A 19487-nucleotide genomic window follows, 5' to 3' on the forward strand; every position below is an offset into this window, starting at 1 on the left:
GATCGAGAGATAGCTAGAAAGAGAGAGAGAGAGATTAGAGCACAGGCCAGTAGATGAGTGTTGGTCTTGCTGTGGTTGTGTGGTTATAATCAGCTTCCTACTAGAGGTCAGGCTGATTACACATCGAACTGTACAGAGAGGCTCAGACAGACAGAAACAGAGACGGGGAGCATCATTAGGGAAAGAATTTAATAATTCTGTCTCCGATACATGTTCCTTAATGGCTCGACTAACAATTTACAATGATTTAAAAACATGAAGTGTTATTTTACATTTCATTTCTTTAAGTGAAAACCACGGTTAGTGGTTCTTATCTGAAAAGCACTGTTTCGTTTGTATGTTTGTTCTATTGTATTTACTTGTGCTATTGCTCATAATTTAATTATTTGTTCTTATTTGTTGACTTATAACTTTAGTGTTTACTTGTCTTTAATAATATTTTAAGTTTATATTAGTTAGTAGTTTGCATCAAGTTTGTAGCTGTGGTATCAAAATTGAAATAAATATTTTTGAAATTTTTGTATCTGAAATTTGGTGTCATACCCTTATTTTTTGAGGTTGCTTTTTTCTATTTTTATTTATTCAGGGTTTTTTGTGGTGGGACGACAAGTTGGGGGAAAAAAAACTTTACAAGAATTTATTAAAAAGAACTAACTCAAACATTCCTGCTTAGTAATTTGGAGGAAAAAAAATATTTTTCGGTCACATTTTAAAATAAGGTGACATAGTTACACGTTAGTACATGTACTTACAGTAATAACAGTAAATTATGCACAACTACAACTAACCTTAAACCAAACCCTAACTATAAAATAAGAACATGTCATTAATTAATATTACTCCGTACTTATATAAGTCATTTTTGATTAAAACTGATTTAATAAAAGGATTGCTCCAGGTTTGCTGTCAAAAAGTTGTGCGAGTATATCAAAATGACATTAAAATATGAATTACAACTGTTATTGTTATTATTATTAATTTATTATAACGAAGTAATAAATGAAAAGTAGTTACATTTTTACAATTGTAAAATTACAGTACTAATATTACTGTAATGTTTAATATTTTATTTCAAGCACACTTTATAAATCAGCAATACAACATAATAAATACAGTAAAACAAAGTTACAAAATAAAGTAAGGTCTTACAATAGACCTTACTTTATTTTGTAACTTTGTTTTACTGTATTTATTATGTTATATTGCTGATTTATATGTTGTATTGCTGATTTATAAAGTGTGCTTTAAGTAATAAATAAATATTAAATATTTACAGTTAATTTTACACATTTCTGTACCTGAATATATTCAGGTACAGAAATGTGTAAAATTAACTGTAAATAAGTCTATTGAGAGCAATTAACTGCAAAATAACACTATAGTGTTTACTGTACAAGTGAAATATAGATTAATCTTCGGTAAAGCTGTGTTTTTATTGTTCGATTAATATTATATGGTGTTGACCAAATGTACAGCGTCTAAAAAATCCACAGTGCCGCATTTCACTCTGAAACATGCATCGCATAAATTTATTTTATTGAATCGCAGGCTTTGTGGTTTGATAATTGCACTTAGCCATATCATGACATCGTTTTAATTTAGATTAATCATCAAAATCAAAAATTGTGAATATCGTAATGATTTTGATGTGCTTTTCATTTCGCCATTCAAGTTTTAATGAATCAATTCTTAAATTACATTCACTAAGAAACATTCATAATTTTTCATATATTAAATGTTATAGTAAAAGAAAGATACTGGTAAATATTCTTGTTTGCATTGCTATGCATTTTAAATTAGTCAACATAAATAAAAATAAAAATAGTGGAAAGCCTGTCTTTTTAAACTAGGCCTAGGCTATATATATTTTATTGCCTTATAATTCTTGGCTTAAATATTTTACTGAATATATGGAGAAGAACTCAAGAGTTCTGGAAATGCTTTATTCAGGCTTAAAAACCAGTGCAGTCTGACCCAATGACTCAGCTCAACGCAGAGAAAAGTTTGGGTGAGTCACAACCGCTTTATAGGGAGAGATGATCTCTTGCATTAACCAGACTCATGGGAATGACCCGGATTGCAGCATCCGCTCAGGCCTCTGAGAATACAACAAGAAGAATGAGAATTCAATAATAACTTAATTGTAATGTGTTTTAATTAGAAAATGCATATTCAACTGCTTTCAATGCAAGACTGAAAAGGCAACGAACATTATTCAACAAATACAATGAGCGAGCATCATTACTGAATTCAAAACCCCTGACATCTGCTGTCAGAAGACGTCTAGACGGGGTCTGAAAGGTCAAAGGGTCAAACAATGCCGAAACAGCATCTAAACACTAAAAGAATAAACAGGTCAATGAAGGATTCATCTGGTAAAAGACAAAAATCTGCTTGTACCCCTTTTCCACCAGAATGGTTAGTGTTCTGGAGTCTGTTCTCGTCTTCAGGTCGTCTTCTCGGACGCGTGTTTCTACAGACTTGAGGAACGAACACTGACGTAATGCTGTTGTGTTTTGTCTACCTGACCATAACCAGTCTAAAAAAAAAAAACGTCTGAGTTTTTGTGCAGGCAGTGCGGCACTTCTGTTTTGCCGTTCACAGTACCAGGAGTAATTTCAGCAAAACGACAGGTCGCATAAATTCCCAGGACTCTCATCCGTCCTTTTCGAAGATAAATTAAAACTGAAACCATTGCATAGTTTTATGTGTAATTAGATATGAAGAGCAGGATAGTGCAATGTTATTAGATAGGTCAATGAGACAACAGCAGGATTTCTGTGCTATGATACTATAGAAGAACAATGGTACTTTAATAAGAGTAGAATATTTAAATTTTCCCAATAAAAATTTGTTTTTTTGCACGTTTACGTTTTACTGTTGTTAATAAAAGTTCATTTTATCTGCATATCAATTCAATTTAAACAAAATTTCCAATAACAAACATGTAATATTATTACTGTGTGTTCACACCGCCGCCAAGAGGCGAGAGCTCCGGCGAGAGCGGCGCGTCTTGGGCGGCGAGGAGAAGTTAAAATCTGGTCAACTTTATGGTAATGAGCTATGACGTGGTTCGGCGGCAACCGGCGGCAACGAATCGGAATGTAGATGTGCTCCGTTTGAGAGGATTCCAGAGAACGCAGTGTGTAAACTTTGGTTCCGACCACATTAGTTCCCAAGCAAAATGGTTAATTGTTAAGTTCTTTCCATCGATTAATTTTCTGCAAAAATAACGATCGACATGCTTGTTTGCTTTGCGGCCCCTTTAAATTAAGTTTAAGAAAAGACCAAGCGCCGCTGGCAGGGCGGCGAGAGCGAATTTTGCCGCTCTCGCCGGCAGCGGTTTGAACGCACAGTAAGTAACTGCACTTATTAATGGAAAACAATAGTAATTTTATGATTAAATTCACTTAATGATTTAAAATCCCGCCAGCGCTACAAATCAGGTGCTTCCGCCAGCTTCTGTAGAATTTAGTGGCACCGGTGCTACTAGTCTCAAATGTTAGTCAAGAGCCCTGATATATCAATATATGACTGTACTGGCACCGTCCGCTACAGAAAACAAAGCTGTAGTAATTGTTGTATTTTGATGGAAACTGGTGAATTTGAGAGAATTTTACATGGAAATAGAAAATGGTGTTTTGACGGGTAAAACCTAGATTCGACCCATTTCACTACCAATTAAAAGAAAACAAAGCATTTAAAAGAACCAAAATTAACCACCACATCAAACAAAAATGAAATAAAAACATTCTCATTGTTAAATAAGAGCAAAACAGACAGCATTCCTGACAGCACAGGCCTTTGGGATTGAGCCAGCAGTGTCTTGAGGACGGCTGTTTCTTCCGCTCTATTCACTATCCCGGGTCTTTCAATTTCAAGTCTGTTCACCAGCGCTGAAATGTGACTTAAACCCGTCAGTCAAAAGCGACAAATCTTTTATTCCTCTTTCCTCTGAGCCTCAGTTAAAACACAGTAATCCCATATTGCTGCCACACTAAGAACAGGATCATGGGTAAAGACGTTAGATATCCACATCTGCCTTCTCAGTCCCTTTCATCCACATAACCGACCGCATACATTTCCTTGCCAGAGAGAGAGCAAATGAATATTGCCCAGCTCTGATATCGTGCCAAAGCCTTGTTAAAATTCTAGCACACTTAGACCCTTAAACAATTCTATTAGCTGAAAGAACTTTGAGTATTCAATTGAGTGCCTGATTATAAATACTACAATATAGCTTGTTGATCTGTGTAGTTTTAACAATCAAAATGCATCAATTGATGACTTTTATATAGGCTATTGCACATCTGTCAAAAGCCATATTTGTTTCTGATGATATTAAAAACCTTTGATTTTATCATAATCCATGTTTTATTGATTGAAATTAACTTTGTAGATGTATATAAATGCTCAAAATGAATATGGATCGATGGATGGATGATAAGGTGCTTCTTTTGACTAAAAGCATATATTGTATTGCTAGACTTTATGACTGTATTCACACTATCACTTGGATAACATCAAAAACTTTACAATGACCACTAAAATGATCAGGAATAAAATGCATGCTAATAGTTTGTAATTATTTGTGAACTCCATTAGCCTGGGAAAACCCAGACGAACTTCCGGCAAATTTAGATTTGCTCTGCAAGTTAGTCTGGGGAAGAGCCCATTCAAGCTCATCTCCAATCTTTCCAAATCGAGGCACCAATCACAAACGTTGAGGCGGGCTTTACAAGAGGACGATCGATCTGATTGGTTTTAAGGTCTATCCAATTGCGCCCAGAGGCATTTGAGCAACGTCCGTTGGTGACGCCTCTTTGGAAATTAGCTGTCAATAAACCTTCCCCAGACCCTAACTCAGTTAAGGGTCTGGTTCTAACCAGGCTAGAACTCCATATAAGACAAACAGGCTCTTGTGTAGCAGCGTGACTTAAGTACACCACCTGCAAAACAAGCACATGACCATCAACCGTCTCAACGCAGTTGACAGCCAGTTACCAACCAACGGCGCTTGTAAAAAGAGCCAGGACAACAACGTAGGCGTCTCACATACCAGTCGAGCACATGTTGTGCAAACTAAAATCTCCTCCCTCTTTTGGCACAAACACACGTTTATGCAAAAGTAGCACGCTGTTGTCAAAGTAGGTTTCTTGTTCCTGTATTTGGGAGGTTGGTTTCACTTCACATGAATCCAGCATTATCCTACACTAACACAACAGAGCAAACACACACATGCCCTTATATACATGCACACACAGATTTAAGGCAAGTAGGCAAAAGAGAAAAAAATTCGTTTAGCATCCTCTTTGAAAGTACAGTCATGCTCAAAAAGACAGGACCAGGCAACGCACTATGATTTCCCAAATTACAATCAAAAGGCTGCCAAAATCTGACAGGCTATGGCAACGTTTGAAAAGGCAGCCATGTGTTCACCAAAGCGACCAAACTAGTTTGTCTTGCATCTAAGCTTTTTCACACAACCCTTCATTATGTCAGCTACGTTACATTGCATGAACACTGGTGTCAGATTCACTGTCAGAATGTTTCAGAGATCTACACACTGACTAGTGCAGTAATATTGATTGAAATCGAAATATGAAATCAAAACTGAGCCTGTTTACTTTCTGAACACATGTTAGTGGACATGCTGTGCTCAATTATTCTTAATTAAACAATTTGTTTAATACAAAAAGAACGGGAATTGTGTTATCGAAGATACATTTCCTAATATATGCATAGTGCAACTACCACACCTTCAAAACGGGAAAAAAACCCAGAGTAAGTGTTGACCTGCATAACCCAATCCTACATCACTCATTTACATGTCAACAGCAAGAAATCCAATAAAGTTTTGACTAGTGTTGATGAAATTAAAAGCACATAACCTGTATGCTTTGTACCTGCCCATATAGTTTGTCCAAAATGATGCACTATCAACACTAGGCTATCAATATTTGGCCATTTTGAGATCATTAGCTTCGATCAATAGACCAATTTATCAACCAGACAGATGCTTAACTACTCTGAATGTCCAGTGTTTCCCATACATTGAATTATCTGTGGCAACCAGCCACAATATCAACATTGACCGCCACAAATAGATTTCAGTGCTTCCCATTCATTAACTAGACTGTGGCGGCCCGAAAATATCTTTAAACTTCCTATAATAACATAAAAGGTCTTTAATGAAGCGTTTTCCACAATTGTTGTCAAACAAACTAAAATCCAAAGACGGAAAAGACTTTGTGTCCTTATTAAAAGACTGTCTATTTGCGCTGCGTGTGAATTAATGCAGTGAACTCCTTCTGTACATGTGCTGAGTTTAGCGTACATTTGGAAACGCCTTTAAGCATTATTTTCACATTTGCATAGTTGATGATTACAGCATTTTACTAGATTTATAATGAGACGCATTTGTAAACTAAATTAAAGCTTGACTGTTTCCGTCAAAATAAAAGTTTGAGGGTTGATCTCTTGCATGTATAGAAATTAGGAAAACACTAATTATAAAATTTTCAATTATTTTTTAGTGCATTTGTTTTACAATATATGGCCATTACTGTCATAGCAATAATATTATAACATTATTATTGTATTGTATTATGTAGTGTAATGTAGACTGAGACACTATATTACAACTAGAAAGAGGTTTGAGTCTCCTTTAAAGTCGATGCACTGATTTCTTGTGTTCATTTTGCACACTGAATATGGGTTGGAGCTCTTAATTCGACTCAAAGTGCACCGGATTTATGAATTTAACTTTAAAATGTACAGAATTTTCTTCCTTGGAAAACCCTGAATGTCAAATGACAGAATTCTTTGTAAAATTAAAACATAGTTAAGATACAGGGTGTGTCAAACTTGACTTGTTTGGTTGGATTAAAACAAAACCTGGTGCGATTGCTCTGTTAGTGCGGTTCATTTGAATAAGTGTGAACACCATCTAAACCCTGATGACACCAAACAAGCGGACAAAGACGCTGAAAAGAAGAGGCTCGATCCGCTTCAAAACAAACTCTGGTGCCGATTGAATGATATATGAATGCAACACGGGACAAAGACATGTAAACAAAGCAAAAACAGGAAGATGCGAGCCTAAAAATGACAGAATGCTCAAGCATAACCGTTTTTTCTCGTCATAGTCGAGATGTTGCTCATCACAGTTTAGTTCAGGCATCAGAAGCGCGGTTGGCGGTTATAGCCGCGGACTCCACGGATAAACCGCGGATCGGGCGGATGACGTGACAAAAAAAATATTTTTATTAAATTCGGGCGGGTGGCTGGCGGTTTCTAGTCTCGCGGCTGTCATCAGCAGCGCCTTGTATCAGCGGATGGCGGGCGGGAAAATTGGTCAAAAACGTTGGTGCGGATGGATGGTGGACGGATGATGAGCTTTGTGATGCGGTTGCGGATGAAATAATAGCCCATCCGCGCATCTCTAATCTGCGTCATATACACCGATAACATACAACGAGTGCATTTATCCCAGAATAAAGCATTGTTTTGGATGTTCGGTGAGTTCCTTCGCAAAATATACATCATAAAAGCCGACAAATCAGGTTGTGAACGTATCTCTCTGACTTTAGGTTCAGTATCTTTTGGTCCGGTGATGAAAATGACAATCTCAACGCTAAGCGGACAAGGACTGATCTTTCTTTTTTTTTAGTCTGGACCAAAAGAACCAAGCGAACAAAACTACAAGTCGTATTCTGCGTTTTGATGTTTACAGTGTTCACTAAAGTCCTGCTGTCTGCTGTTACTAGATTCATGACAGCAGAGCAAAGGATTGAATGGATGAGTAGTTAATGTGTGTGTTTGAACAATGGAGAAGACAAGAACGTCTCAAATTCTCCAGACAATCTGATGAAGAGCATGAGGACGCTGACCGCCTCATCTCAAGTGTCAGAGACATGGCATTACGAGATGGACTGTGACCATTATTTGGAAGCTCCTTTAGAAGGTTGCAGAAACAACATTAGACCCAAGCGATCGAGTTTTACAACTTCACAATATTGAATTGCTTGTATACTGACAGCACTCAAAATCATACAACTTTTGCAGAACAATGATAAAAAAAAAACATTTACATACAAACTTAACATCTTAAAAGTAGATAAGAATCAGCATTGATTTAGCATTTTGAATCATAAACGTTGTACAAACATCTGCTAAATGCTGTTTTAATATCTGACAGGGAACATTTTAAGGAAATACTGCAAAATGCAGCCACTCTAAAACATCATTTGGATGAACATGTGCACCTTAAACAGCCATTTTGGTATATTTAAGTGTAAACCACTAAGCAAGTGCAAGGAATATCCATCAAAATTTCATTCATATTTATGTGAAAACAAAAATACTAGGACATGTGCACTTCCTTATATTTGGATAAACATGGATATACTAGTACAGAAAGTTTCTAAACGAAAAAGATAACGTACAGCTTAACACTTCATGTGTAATAAATACCTAAAAAATAATAATGAGATCATTGTGGTTGAAGAAATTAATAAGTCTTAACACGTCATTTCATTTCTTGACCACCAAAAAAATTAAATTTTCACTCTATATTCTGGATGGACCATGAGCCGGTAACTCTTCATAGAAAAATGCATGTAAATGTACATATGCATCTAAATAAAACATGCACTGTTACATCACATCCTTGCAGGGAAATGCGACTTTGGTTTCAAAAACAAATAGTGTCGACCAGACGTGTATGCGTGCTAAACGTGTCTTGAGCATGAGGAGAAAGTCACTCTATTTCCTGACAGGACGCGCGTACAGACCAGAAAACACAGACCCCGTTGATTGAAGGGTTTCTAGAAACCAATAGCCTCGCAATCCAACAGCCCTCGGAAGCACGACGTGGCCGTTTTAACAAAAACAAACCTTCAGTCATAGCTGGTACACAAAAGTACAAAAGTAAAAGATACAATTGATCCTTCGCTAAGCTCCGCCCGCTGGTTACTGTTGCTAGGGCTGATGAACTTTACCAAATGCCCAATAGAACAAAACTAGACATTTCTATGATCAGTGTTAGATATTATTCATATGGAATGGTGTGAATTGTCACACTGCAAATCATTTTTACATGCCTTTATCTTTAAGGAAATTGTTAAATTTCGCAAATAACGTAATTAAAAGTTGCGGATACGGTAAATCAGCTTGGAGGAATTTCTCTTTTAAATCAATAAATATATTTAGAAATGTTCTCTTTTTAAATGTTAGAACCAGGAAACTGTTCTACGGTTCTTTACTATAGTACAAAAATTTCTCAGAAACTGCTAGTAAATTTCAAAAACAACTAAAAGAAAATGGCATGTAACCATGAAATTTCTTGTAAGCCGTACTCCAACAATCTTTTGTTTTATTTACAATTTTCAAAATCATTTTTACAATGTATTGTGAAATTGCTGCTATCACTTCTACTATGAACAGCATCAATATGTTAATGAACTAACCATTATTTTACCACATATCTAATCCCCGGTTTAACAGACAAGTCTTAAACCTAGTCCCAGACTAAAAAGCAAGTTTGAGCTGTTTTAACTTAAAACAACTTGCACTGCCATATCTTAAAATATATCATGCCATTGTTGTGTCTTCATTTGAGAATAACGTTCATTTGAGAATAAATAGAAACCAATACAAACACCTGAAGATCATGAAGCAACAAGAACTTTTTTAATCTCTAAAGAACCACACAGCAACTCAAAAACATTATACAGCTAAAAGGGTTCCTGATAAGAAGAGCCTTGTTAAACCTAAGATGATGCAAATATAGAGTATTTAATTTGTCTGAATTTCCATTGTAGTGGAAACAGCAGCAGGAGGAAAGACTCAAGTCACCGCATCAGCTGAGTCCTACACGCCCAAAGAGCCACGCTTTACACAGTCGTCCCGCTGAAGGCTTTAAAAGCGTGACCTTTGCAGGGTGAAGGATGAAACTTGACGTATTTTTACAGGGGCTTTCCCCAAATGCGATTGGTTTCTATAAGGGACTTGTAAAAGAGGAAATTCAGGGGATTTGTGTGTGCTCTTCGAAAGAAACATCAGAGAGGGGAAAATGTTCGACACTCGTGACATATGCAGTTGTTAAAAGAGCATGTTCACTGATCTCAACTACAAACTACCACGCTGATGGCGTCACGGTGAAAAGAACAGGTGTCTACAGAGAAAATGGTGACCAGTTCAGCATGAAATTGTGATTATTTAGGTGTTAAACAATGCCGGCCATCTCCTCTCCATGCACAAAAAAGATTTTAGGCCAAAAGCAAATGCTATATATCGATATATGGCCGAGACCAATTAAAGTAATTGGACAATAACTAGTCATTTTAAGATGCTGTGCCTGATGATTTACAAATGCGTTTCCAAAATCTACCAAGAGCAAATATTTCCAATATTTTTAGTTAAACTAGCAAATGCTAAATAAATGTTAAAGGGGTCATATGATGAGATTTCTTGTTTTCATTTTTTTCTTTAGTGTGTTATGTAGCTGTTTATGCATGTATAAGATCTACAGAGTTACAAATTCTCAAACCTAAAGAGATATTCTTTGTAAAAGTTACGAGTCACGACTCAGCCACGCCTTCTTAAAACGCTTCATTCAAACACGCCCCCACAAATCTACGTCAGTGTGTGGGGACAGAGTTTCATAACGCCCAAATGTATACGCAAAGAAAGGAGGTGTAACTTTTATTATCGCTGTTTTATTGTTGCCAGCGCCGCCATGTCGTAGAGACGCTGTGTTTTTCATTGCGAAAGCCAAACTAATTTGTTTGGCCTTCCAAAAGAGGACACAATTAGAAAACAGTGGTAATGCTTTATTTAGAAGACTGTTCCAGAACAGTACAACCAAAATATTAGACTGTGTGCATCGCATTTTTCGGAGGACTGTTTCCAGTACCTGAGAGAGTACAAGGCCGGATGTGCACAAAGGCTGATTCTAATATGTATATGCACATATGTACATTCTGGCGCTTATTCTGACTCACAGACACAGCCGTAATGTCTTCATATATTAAGAATTTGCTACTGACTATTCAAATGCGAGTTTTGAGCAGTATAGAGTAGCGTTTGCTTGTCGTTTCTAAGATCACAAATCCAGACATGGTTTTAGGTTTACATGGTGTTCTCCCCCCGAAGCGCGGCGCAACGCGTAAAAAGACCGTATAAGTCATTATTATCATTAATTATGCCCCCAATGAAATAATACCTAACCAATCTGATATGGTCTGGTCAAGTCACGCTGGCAAAGTTGATCGATCAGCTTGGTCATCTGCATTTTCCGGATCAGATTCGGGATCGAATTGACATTATTACCTGTCATTATTGCTTTGGGAGCTGAGCTGATATGGTAAGGTATGGTATAATATGGCTGATATGGTAAGGAGCGTGACATTTCCGTCACTCGTTTTAAGGTATTCAGGCCAATGAGAGCACAATGTGCTTTTCAGATAATGAGCTTTGTAAAAATCAACGCATTTCAGAAAGGCGGGGCATAGAAGAGCAATAATACTGTACGTTATGTGTAAAATAATTACTTTTTTCAACCTAAAATCACGTAAACACATTGCATTAAACCAAACAGACAAAATAATGTTCTTTTTGGAACCACCATATCATAATTTAATTAAATCCAAATAATTGGTGTGTTCTGTCTTAGAAATGATACTCTATGTTTGAGGTCGATACAAAGACGTGTATAACATTACAAAAAAATTATATTTCAAATAACTAAATGACACTGAAGAATAGTGGTTCAATGGATCACAAAACTCATGGTTCGAATCATATTATGGTTTTTGAGTCACGGATCGAATTTGTTTTTGGATTAATCTTTGTTAAAGCTGTGTTATGTCGTTTGATTAACATTAAATGACCTAGACAGCAGCAGGTCATGGGCTGCAATGGTTTAAAACCACTTGAATGTCTAAATTGGCAGATCAAAACATATGCAAATGATGAACTTTCACTCTATGATGGTTAAAATGTGCAATTAATCCGTGAATCACATGCGTGCTGCTAAACTATGGTGTCTGACTCTGGTCCGTACGGATCACGGATCAAGTACAATCCATTTGACCCCTACTGAAGACTGCAGTAATGATGCTGAAAATTCAGCTTTGCAGCACAGGAATAAATTACATTTAAAATGTATTGAAATAGAAAACAGATTTTTTACATTGTAATAGGCTAATATTTCACAATACTTCTGTTTTTACTGTATTTTTGATCAAATAAACGCAGCCTTGGTGAGTATATCAGAGATTTCTTTCATGAGTATTGAAAAATCTTACCAGCCCAAATGTTTTAATGGTAGTGTGTGTATTATAAGTCAATCTGCTCTTCTAGATGTGGGTAATCAATGTCAAAATCAATATCATTACAAAACCAATACTAGTCAGCGGTTAAAATGATAAAATTACCCAAAATATTTAATAACAAACATTAAAGAAGCTAATGATGTAAAAATAAAAATGGTGTGAGATTAAATTCAGCTTGGACCTGCTGATTAAGACGCCCGAAACGACGGCTGTTGGATTGCATTTGATCGGAGCAGAATACGAAAGCACTTTTGTTTATTTTACTAAATGGATCCAGAGGTCAGTAATACTGAAAGCTCTTCAAACACACAGGATAAAAGCAGTACAAGAAATACAAGCTCTTAAATGAGGGCCTATTTCAAATCTTTGCACTTTTATCAATCAGCCACCTTCATTTAGTAAAACAGGACCACATACTAGAATTAATGTAAGCAAAAGCAGCATATCTGCAATGTAAAATGTGTCAAATTATATCAACATCAAGAAGAGACACAAAGCCTTTTTTTTGTCAGCGTTAAAACCTCATACTTCAAAGCCCTGCGTCTGTGCAGGAAAAAAGGAGCTCGGCAAAATAAAAATGGCATCCAGTTTGAACGTGAAGCGGGGAGAGAGGTCTCTCACGGGAATGGTTCAGATCACAAAGGCCAACGTCTAATGGGTAGGAGAGTGAGTCACACGCCTGTTTCTGTCTCTCGTGCTTTTCCCTTTCTCTCCCTCCCTCTCTCTCATGCAACCAGCTCCCGCTCGCACGAGCTTCATGGAAACACGTCTGCACTAACCGTCCGGCATTCAGTGGATGAACTCCACAGAAACACTGCAGCGCACCGGTGTCATCTGTGCAAATGAAAGCAAAACTAGGACACGACTGTAAACAGAGCAGCCAAATGTGCAGAGACACTTCTGATTTCTTGCAGACAGACATGCTGTTGGGTCGTTCATGTATAACGTCTCCGTGAGCTTTTTTTAACATCGCAATTTTAGGTTCAAATGAATGTATAATGTAAAAAAGACTAAAAAATAAAGTACTACTAGCTTTTTTTTAAAAATAGTTTTAGCATGATAAACTTCTTAAGAATTTCATATCAACTGCACTAATGCCGAGACATTTCTAGATAAAATATGATCTGGCCGAAAATGCACTTCATTTATTATTTCAAATGCACTAGAGATTTCAGGTTGTGAATTATTGTACAGTATAGAGGTGGGAGATTAACTGGTAGACACGATTAACCAGTGGAAATTTGTCTAGATATTTTGGACCATCGTCTCTATCGCGGTTAAGCTCATGTGAAGTTGCTGTGCGGTCACGAAAGCTTACCGTTTACAAGCATTTGTAAGCATTGCGGTTTAAAAACAAGTGATTTCAAACCGTTGAAGCGTAGAGAAAGACATTTCGCCACTATATGCTGTCAGAGCGAGTGAGAACTGAATTGAGTTCTTTTAGCCGCATTATCGGGCTTGAAAGGTTAAATACATGTACTTATGTGTCAAAATGCCTGTCTTAGTAAACCTCGTAAACAGTCATTTATGTCTTAAGCGAATGTAGATGGATAGATTTTTATTTGTCCTCGAGAGGAAATTTGTTTCCACCGTAGATCCGTACATAACACAAAGACGCATAACATTTTCAATTATCAACATATCATAATACCATCAAAAATAGTAAAAATATATTTTTTAAATACAACAAGAGAACATACATGACGTATCAATGTCCGATTTCCTATGAATTTAGAGCTCGTATAGATACAGGAACAAAACTCTTACTATACCTGGCCTTTATAAACATTGGTAACCTGTACCTACAGCCACAAGGCAGGGGGATAAAATATTTGTAAAGTGGGTGGTCTGAGCCATTTAAGATTTTTTATGCCTTTCGCAATGTATGAATGTAAATAGTCAAGGACAAAAATGCACAGGTATATTAGCTCCGTGCATTCAGTTTTAAAGTGACAGCAGCCAAATAAACCTGCTGTCCTCTGTGTGTCATTAATGCCAATAAAACAACAAAAGAGAAAAATCTCTCACTGCTCTTGACGGAAATTTTTTTTTTGTTAGGCTAGTTTTTTTTTACTTAGGCTAGTATTTTTTGTGATATTGAAAATGGTTACAAGAATTAGAAAAATTTAAATGGTATCCAATTTTGATTTCATAAAAACCTTATTTAAAGCAAAAATAACTATATTGTGATATATATATATATGGTTATCATGAATTTAAATTGCTCATGTTGTGATATAAGATTTTGGACATATCGACCTCCCGTACAGTACCATTACAGTTTTTTGTTTTGTTTTGTTTTTCAAATCCAAGAAATAAACAAACTTTAAAATACTAGTAAAATACAAAAACAATGTTTTAAATAACTGCTGGCTTGAACAATATGGATTACTTAATGGCCAATAATACCAATATCAACAATGGAAAGAGGCTGATATAATGCTGATTTCTTACTACTAATAAAAATCTATATTTTTTATTGAAATTTATGGGAAATGAGACAAAATTGCCATACAATTTACATTAAAATTTTAGGAACATTACTCTAAACTCATTTTGACAGGAATATTTATGTTTACAAGGCTGGCGTCATTTGAAAGTGACGTGGGAAATACCACGTATAATAATCTGCCAACTGGATATAGTTATCGATCACTGAAAATAATCTCAAAATGGACAAATATTGCTTTTAATGGTCTGGCACTATTGATAAAACAATACACTCATAATAATACATTTAGAACAAACAATTTTGCACAGCAAATGCATATTCTTTGTTTTGACTTTGTTTGCTGTAAATCTATGTATGAATGTTATGTTAAACACATTGTGAACACTGGGATATTATTTATGGGTAAATTAAAATGTTAAATGATTAAAAAAATGATGGTATTAAAAGAAGAGAGGTGTGGCTGCTGTGATATAACAGTGTTTTTCCCTTTTAGGCCCAAAATGAGAAAAACTAATGTGTGTCACAGGAAAAAACATCTGCCTCTTTGTGGTTACGATTATTATTTCAAACTTTTAAGCTCAATTTCATTGTCAGTCTACTTTATTTTGGCTCAATCTGTGTCGCTTTCCATCTGCCAAATGCACTTTGTTATTTTGCTGTGATACGTGCGAGTGTTGCCTTGACAGTCGCTGCAAATTCCCACCGCATCAGCACCACCACGGATCCTTTATCTAACGTAAACACGTCATATAACTATAAAACAAGCATTTTGGAGGCTAAGTAGCCCTGACACAACCTAGACAGAAACGAGCCTGTTATTGTTGGTGATAACGCCATTGAATTGCTCAGATTCTCACACACAGGGGCCTTTCGTGCGAGTGGCCACCGTGACTTTAAAAAGGGTCAATGGAAAAACAGCAGGAATCACAGGCTCTCCTTGGACGGTGGCCCAGCTGGGGAAAACTCGGATCTTTGAATAGTAATCCCTAATATGTCATTCTGAAAGTGTGTGAGTGCAGAACAAGACTAAGCGTGGGCGTAAACATCTGATCTTCCATACTAAAATGAATATGAAATCTGTCCTCCTGCAAAATAAGAATCAAATCAAAACCAAAAATTCTTAAATCATTATATAACCTACAACAATAATCCGTTTAGCTCAAAAGTAAAAAAAAATTGAGGGGGGGTTATAAAATAAAAAGTAATAAACTAATCATACAGCAAGTCATTTTTTTTCACTGTATTTTTGAAACATCAGCCAGAATTACATAAACCGGATTTCAATCACACTAGGACATATAGATTTTAAAGACCTAAAATATAATTCAATAATAACTTATTACTCACAAATAAAGTAAACTGCTTTCAGAATTAATACCCACCCTGTTATCAAAAACATATATTATACAATATGCATTACTGTATATAGCATACACACACACACACATACATGTGTGTATCTATGCATGTATGTATGTGTATATATATATTGCTATTGTGCTCATAGTAAACACTGTAGTACCGTGTTGTGTCATAACAAAAATCTCTATGAAAGACACTACGAACTGCACCTGCATATGACATGCTTCTGTCTGTCTGAAGACGCCTCGTACGTCCTTTAGACAAAAGGTTTCTGTGCGAAGGACGGTCACCAAATAAAGCTTTGTGCAAACCACACACACACACACTCACCAGAGCTGCATGCATGCATACAATATTTCATGCACGTCGCAGCTGCAACCGCGCTCAATACACCAAACGCCAAGATAAAAGATTATACAAATATATTTACATACATCCCATGCATTTATGTCAGACATGCACCAGTCATTTATAAAGAGAAAAAAATGGTGGTGGAAATTAATGCAAATTACAATAAATGCAATGCGTTCTAACTGACTGTCTTGCATTAGGATCCAACTTAAATTGGTTTATTATGAAAACTACAGCATACAGTGTCACGTTGCGGTCTGCGCCACCCCTCTCACGCACAGACAATGAGCCCGCAGTGGGTTTATGAGACATGCGGGCCCCTCCGCGTATAACGCGCAACGCACGCGCCTGTCACTGACGCACGCGCGCGGAACACTAGCAACGCTATCGAACACAAACCTGCTACTAATACTTAATACTACCCATTTTAAAAGCCTCGAAAATCCAACATACACCGCTTTATTGTTGTTCTACCACTCAAGACTGGTTGGTTAAGCTCTCCGTAGCAAAACTAAATGCGTTTTCCTCCTTTCTATAGTCGGAACCCGCGACAAAAAAAAAGAAAAACAAGCGAAACTTTCTGCTTACCGCCTTTGGCTTCCTCTTCGTCATTCACATACGAGCAGAAGACACAATCTCGACGATTTTGAGAAAAATAAATGTGTGTGTCGGAGGGTAAAAACTGAACATTAACCCTACGGCTGTGTGACGTCTAGCAGTGCTGCTTTTGAAAACATCGCCGTCAGCCCGTCTCTAAGAAAAGCCCCAGCGAAAAAATACGGAAAGCTGGGATCTCATTGGCGGACGAGGGGTCACGTGAGCCAGGGCGCTCAAAAACGTTTTGCGCATGCTCATACTCGCTCTGCTGCTAGGCTGTGACTTGCATACACTGATATTTTTGCTGTTGAATATATCTCGTACTATTCTATTCATGTTTGTATGCTTATTTTAATATTATATTATTATTTTATTATTTATATTATTATTTAATTATACAATACTTTATTATTTCTTATTTATCCTTTTGATTTAATTAAATAGCTTTTGGCTGAAATCTCAAAATAAAAAAGGGTTGCTGGGTTGTTTCAACACATGTTTGGTTTAAATATGGACAACAACTGGGTTTACACTTTTTTTTATATTATTAAACCATCGGTTGGGTTTGTCCACATTTGACCCAAACATGTGTTGAAACAACCCAGCATTTTTTTGTGTTTTATATGTTCTTTTGATTTTCATTAATTATTTAATTTATTATATCTTCTATTATTTTTTGTTTTGCAATAATTTTCAAATGCATAAAATACATAATGCCCGGGAAGGCTAGAATATAGAAATAATATCAGAATATAGAAATTGTGGGCGGAGCTGGAATGCAAAGATTATGTCTTGTGGTGTTTATATTTAATCTACTTTATTTCTTTATTAATTTTTGTGCTTTATTTCCTATATTATTTTGTTTTATAGTTTGGATTATGTAAGATTGCTTTGTGCCTATAATTAAATAATAATTGGTTTTATTTAATCTAATTTATTGGCATTTTGTGCGTTATTTCCTATATTTTTTTATGGTTTCATAGTTTGTATCATGCAGATGTTTTTGTGTTCATAATAATAGTAATAATAATAATAATAATAATATTAAGAAAATGTCCATCCACTTTTTTAATGACAATATTATTTAATATTATTGTTACAAGTGAAATTCATCCACTTTCCGTTTATCTCATAAATAATTTTTTTGTATGAGAGATTAACTTTATATTACTATTATGGTCTTCTTTGGGATGGGGGATGACGTTGCGCACTGTGACGTCACCCTTTCCGTGCGACGCTGCAGCGAGCGCTCGCGAATGTTCTGGAAGCTTCATCATGTCGGAGAGGCGCGCGGAGAAAGAGGAGAAGGTATTTGTCGGGCCCGATCCATTGTGGCGTCATTAATCCTGTTATTACGAGATCTTAAATTGTGTTTGATTCTAGTCTCGCTATTTTAGAACGACGTTTTTATCGCGCATTCGAGGGTTGTTATTGTTGTTGCGCAGTTGGTTATTTATATGATGTAGGAAAAAGGGAGTTCGCGCATGCGCATGGGATGGGCTGGTATTATGTTGCAGAACGAGCTCGAATCACAAGAGGGAGAACATTGGTCCGTGTGTGTGTGTGTGTGTGTGTGTGTGTTAGGGGGATGGGCGCTGGCTACACACACACACGTGCATCCACAGACCAACTTGAGTCAGTTGCATGAAATGCGACTATGTTGTTGTGGTCTGAAGAAGTGATCATAACATGAAGACATATGCGTGGTTGACATATGACACAGTCTTGTGTTGAACTGGGTTATAGTTTGAACCCTTACAACAAAGGCTGTAAAGTGTTATGGTAGTACCATTTGTTCTATTGCATAACCATAAAAGTTAACATCTGGAAGAAAAGAAGAAAAAAAGCTAAAAGCTTGTCTTCCAGCCTGGTCATATCTGAGGGCTATTCACATATAAAACTGTGTGTGGGCCACTGCATTTTTATGGTCTTTTTTTAACCAACCTATACTCTATTTTATGTTTCTTTATTTAATTTATGTAATATTTAATTTATTCAAGACAGTATTCTCTCCTGTTTGTAAAGAATTTACTGACCTTCCTAGTGAACGGTAAAAAATAAAATACCATGGTCCTACTTGGAGTACTGATAGACATATTAAGCAAGCAGCCATTAACATTTGACCAATTATTATTGGCATGGACAATAACTATACCTGATACCCTAAAAAACTGAGTAAATATTGTGTAAAATACCAGCAATTTATTTCTATTTCTTCAAACTATTTCGAACACACTGCTACCTGGATACCGTTCTGCTAACTACTGTAAATGCAGTGGTATAAGACTATGGCTATGGTATATTTCACACTACCGTAGTATTGCTATTTTATGGTCACAGTAAGGTTTTAAATCAAGACTCCGGATGGTGAGGTTCTGTATGGAAAA

General features: G+C 36.3%; 1 protein-coding gene across 2 annotated transcripts in view; it reads right to left on the minus strand.

The window, feature by feature from the left end:
* The window catches only part of ankrd12 (ankyrin repeat domain 12), a 52959-nt gene extending 35691 nt beyond the window's left edge, over positions 1-17268 (minus strand). For both annotated transcript variants that reach the window (XM_077222097.1, XM_077222096.1), the window contains exon 1: positions 17092-17268. The gene's annotated coding sequence lies outside the window, so the exon portion shown is untranslated. The remainder of the gene's footprint in view (positions 1-17091) is intronic.
* Positions 17269-19487: the final 2219 nt, after the last annotated feature.

The sequence above is a fragment of the Siphateles boraxobius genome, unplaced genomic scaffold (genome assembly GCF_051911475.1).
Source record: "Siphateles boraxobius isolate OS27281-9 unplaced genomic scaffold, OSU_SipBor_1 86, whole genome shotgun sequence".
In the NCBI taxonomy this organism is placed as follows: domain Eukaryota; kingdom Metazoa; phylum Chordata; class Actinopteri; order Cypriniformes; family Leuciscidae; genus Siphateles; species Siphateles boraxobius.